The sequence below is a fragment of the Puntigrus tetrazona genome, unplaced genomic scaffold (assembly GCF_018831695.1).
Source record: "Puntigrus tetrazona isolate hp1 unplaced genomic scaffold, ASM1883169v1 S000000116, whole genome shotgun sequence".
NCBI lineage: Eukaryota > Metazoa > Chordata > Actinopteri > Cypriniformes > Cyprinidae > Puntigrus > Puntigrus tetrazona.
In genome coordinates, this window is record NW_025047793.1 from 470,001 (window position 1) to 475,000 (window position 5,000).

Sequence of the window (5,000 nt, forward strand, 5' to 3'; positions counted from 1 at the left end):
TGAGAGGATCTGCTCTACAGTACAGACTAATGAGATTACACACACACACACACACAGAAAGAGAGGGGAATTCAGGTCAGATGTTAATGTGTGAACAACCTGACTGTGTGGAAAGGCAGACAGATTTTTAACAAATCCTACACAAAAACACACACACACACACACACACACACACACACACACACACAGACTTCAGACTCAAAGCACTGCAGTAACTAATTTAAGGCTCTTCTTATCATCTGGTTTAATCATCTACACACAGACATGCTTCGCGTCATCAGCAGGGTTTAGATATATCAGTGATTTTTTTTGGTCTATCGGTACAGACTGCTGTTCAAACGTTTGGGGTCAGCAGCTTTTTCATAAAGAAATTAATATTTACATTTAGCAAGGCTGCAGTAAACTGATCAAAAGTGGCAGCAAGGACATTTAAATGTTATAAAGGACTTCTATATCAAATAAACATGGTTTCCAGCATTAATAATAATAATAATCATAAATGTTTCTTGAGCTGCATATTTGCATAAATCATTTCTGAAGGATCATGCGACACTGAAGAATGGAGTAATAATGCTGGAAATTCAGATTTGGTCACAGGAATAAATTACACTTTACTATATATTCATATAGAAAACATTTATTTTAAATTGTAGCAATATTTCACATTTTTTATTGTATTTTTTAATCAATTCACTGCAGCCTTGGTGAGCAGATGAGACGCTAATACACTTTTTGTAACACCTGAATGGTAATGAATACAAAAACGGTTCTAAACGTTTATCTGGTTACGTGTGCTGTATAATAACTTGATGCCTGATTTCAACCGAAGCATGCAAAACATGGACTGTAGCGCCAGTGTGAGCTATATTTATTTGAATCAGTCCAATCAGGCCAACACAGAGTGAGAGAAACTAGGATATTAATGTTGACTAAAACCGTAAAAAAAAAACTTAGTTGAAAAAAATTAAACTTATTTAATTTCAGCTGATTGCCATTTCTCATTTCCATTCTCTAGGACTCAAACACTATAGGCATGCCACCTGTGCAACAAATCCAATGAAGTTTCCTCGCTCCTAAATATTCCAGTCAACTGTGAGCTGTATTATAAGAACGTGGAAGCGTTTGGGAACGACAACAACTCAACCACAAAGTGGTAGGCCACATAGGAGCGGGGTCGGCGGATGCTGAGACGCACGGTGCGAAGAGATCGCCAGCTTTCTACAGTCCTCCAAACTTCACGTGGCCTTCAGAATAGCTCAAGAACAGCGCAGAGAGCTTCATGGAATGGGTTTCCATGGCCGAGCAGCTGCATCCAAGCCACACATCACCTAGTGCAGTGCAAAGCGTCGAATGCAGTGGTGTAAAGCAGTCTGATGGATGAGTCTGGGTTTGGTGGTTGCCGGGAGAACGGTACTAGTGTAAAGTTTGGTGGAGGGGGGATTATGGTGTGGGGTTGGCCCCTTAGTTAAAGGGACTCTTCAGCATACCAAGACATTTTGGATCCAACAGTTTGGAGCCGGCCCCTTCCTCTTCCAACATGGCTGCGCTAAGGTCGATAAAGACATGGATGACAGAGTCTGGTGTGGATGAACTCGACTGGCCTGCAACCCGACAGAACACCTGAATTATAGATGAATTAGAACAGAGACTGAGAGCCAGGCCTTCCTGTCCAACATCACGAATACGCCTCTGGAAGAATGGTCAAAAATTCCCATAAACACACTCCTAAACCTCGTGGACGGCCTTCCCAGAAGAGCTGAAGCTGTTATAGCTGCAAAGGGTGGACCGGTGTCGCATTAAACCCTATGGATTAGGAATGGGACGCCACTTAACTTCATATGCGAGTCAAGGCAGGTGAGCGAATACTTTTGGCAATATAGTGCATGTAAATAATTATTTATAATAATACTCTAAAACAACTCTGCAGAGAAAGATGGTTTTGAAACTGAAATCGAGTGTGCGTGCATTGAGCAGCAGACAGAAAGGAACAGGAAGTGCACATGCATTCAGTTCCAGACAGTCATTAGTCATCCAGTGAGAAAGATGTCTGTGTGCATACGTGCATGAGCGCGCGTGTGTGGTCTAATGATCAGCTAATGACTGTGATGTCAATACCATCCAAACCAGAAAGAGTCACATCGCCATGGTTACAAGCCCTTGCGCTCACAAGCAGAGGTCAAAGGGGCAAAGGTCAGAGCGAGGGACGTAACGGAGAACCACGAACGGTCGGCATGGCAACAGTCAGGTAAGTCAAAGAACAACTGGAGATTTATCTTCAAGGTGAATCAGATGCTGTAAAGAAACAAAGCGTATCTTTTAGTGCCTCTTCCGATCCCGGGTCAGCGCATTATGATCAGCTGGATTTTGGAGGACGAGAACCGCTCTGCGTTTTCGAGAAAACAGCCTCGGCATCGCCCGTCTGTAAACACTCCAGCTGCGGCCATGAAAGGCCATAAAAAGAGCCTTTAAACCAGAGATGAGACGGGCATCACACAATCGCGAGGAGACAGATGGAGAGGAAAAGAAGGGCAGAGGAAAAGATGAGCAGAAAGGCTGTGTGTCTTGAGGGAGGCGGTAAATGGGTCGTTTTCTGACCTGTATTAAGACACAGAGAGCAGCGCCAGCAGACTGACTCTCTATGTACAGATCACATTATTAGAGTTAAAAGGAAAAACTCAAAAAAGTTACATTTAAATTACATTTTTATTAAATTGTATTAATCGGGAACTTCAGCTGGTAGCCATCGCAACATTTGTTATGTTCTACAAAATTACGTTAAAATTAATATAATATGAAATGAAAAAGATTCAAAATATACAAATAATATAAACATGTTTTAAATAAAATAAATATTATAATGTTATTATAATATTATATTAAAATAAACATAAAATGATTAATAAAAGTAAACTGATCGATCAAAGCTTAACGTAAAACCATAAAAAAGCAGCTTAAAATAAAACACATTTTAACTGAAAATTATTTCATTTTTATTTTCATTTTAAAACTACGCCAGCTAATTGCCATGGCAACGTTTCACATTTTCACTTAGGTTAATTATTTAAATATTTAAAATAAAATAAATATATTTTTAACATAATATAAAATAATATAAATTTAACTTAACTTATAATAATTTAACTTAAATGATTAAAAACAGTAATAGTATGTTAATGAAACATCCCAGCGCTGATGGAAACCGCAGGGCATCTATGAGACGCAGAGGAACGTGACGAGACGCCACATATGTGCTGTAATTCTAATTAACACCGAGAGTCATTAAACACACACACATTTACACATTAATGTGCAAACACATCATTAAATACGTGCTGCACAGAAACGATGTCACATGGCTTCGTGTGTTCATTGCAAATCACAGCTAATAACTCATTTAGATTTACCACATGCGGCAATTTATGTTTAATATCCCGTGAATACGGCCCAGGCGTCTCTAAAAAAACTTTCAAGAACACCAAAAAGTATTGCATTTTTAAATCAGAAATGAGTTATTAATAGCGAATAAATCTGTCGGGCGACGTCCGTTTCGTCAGAGGCTCTGTATGGACAGACGCACATCTGCATCTGTTCCCATAGAATGAAGGAAATCCCATGGCGATAACAGTGACAGCAGACGAAAACAGCAGACGCGCCGGTGATGTTTGTCTTATAAGATACGACAGAGGGAAGGCTCGCAAGATCAAACGTAGTCTAAACTGGTGCTGCGGTTTAGGACATCCTTCACGTAAAAGTCTGAGAAAACAGAGCCGGGGCCCGATCATGCCATTCTGCTGAAGAAAAGGCGGTTCTGGGAAAACCGGCCACGCACCGGCCTCTAAAAGCTTTACACAACAACTACTCTAAAGGCCAAGACACTTGAAAACAGCCAATGCCGCGTGTATTTCATGGATCACACTGCACTGCTATTTAAGCACCGTCCATCTAAAGTAATATCAGATAAAATAAAACGAATCTTGATTACTAATCATAAATACTCTCACACAAATAACTAAAAGCATCAGAGCTGATGATATATTAACAGATAGCAATTATAAAAGTAATAATGATAAATCTTTTATTTTAAGAACGTCTGAGCGATTCATAAAGACGCTGAATCAAACGCTCGAGCGGAAGTGCGGTGGAAACTGCTGGAAGGAGGGAGTGGAGATATTCAGACAGACTGAGAGACAGATGGACAGACGAAGAGGAGTGGATGTGAATGGAAGGAGAGAGAGAGAGAGAGAGAGAGACACAAAGCAGGGGTGCGGGGCTTAATCAGGACAGCAGACAGAAGTCTGACCCACCCAGACACACAGCAGACATCTGCAAGGCTCCGGCCTCAGGCTGTTTGTGGAGCAAACACACACACACACACACACACACACACACACACTCTGACGACTCCCCATCATCTCACACACACGTCATTTACATCCCCATTGTCCCACACACACCACCCCCTCTCTAGGGAGCATCAGAGCAGGTTGGCTGCTGCCCTCTAGGGTCAAACCCACTGACCTAAATGACCTGCACAAACAGCCCCTCCCCCTTCCCTCCAAGCCCCGCCCTCCCTTTATGTCTACTATGTGTCTTTATGTCTAGAAGGGCTGTCTGCTGTCTGGAGACACACACACACACACACACTTGGGCATGTCTGTATGCAGATGTAGCACTAACAAAACTCTAAGATCATGTCGATTTAGAGGTCTTGACCTGGTATTAATATCTAATCATCCAATCAGAAGGCTTGATGCTTACCTGTCTCCCAAAAAGCATGTGAGCTCTAAATTAAAACATTTAATAAAGGAATTTACACCATGCACTTTCAATTTTTTTTTTTTTTTTTTTTTTTTTTTACATAAACCATATTTAATCTTACCAATTTAAAATAATTCTACTCATTAACTACTTGAAAACTTTTGATAGCTTGGCACAATTATTAGGTGCTTTAGGTGTAGAGTGGAGCGCAGTAAAGCACAAATTTAATCTTAATTCATTCA

General features: G+C 40.6%; 1 protein-coding gene across 1 annotated transcript in view; it reads right to left on the reverse strand.

The window, feature by feature from the left end:
- Nucleotides 1-5,000, reverse strand: part of dym (dymeclin) — a 64,780-nt gene that overhangs the window by 19,157 nt on the left and 40,623 nt on the right. The window lies entirely within an intron of this gene.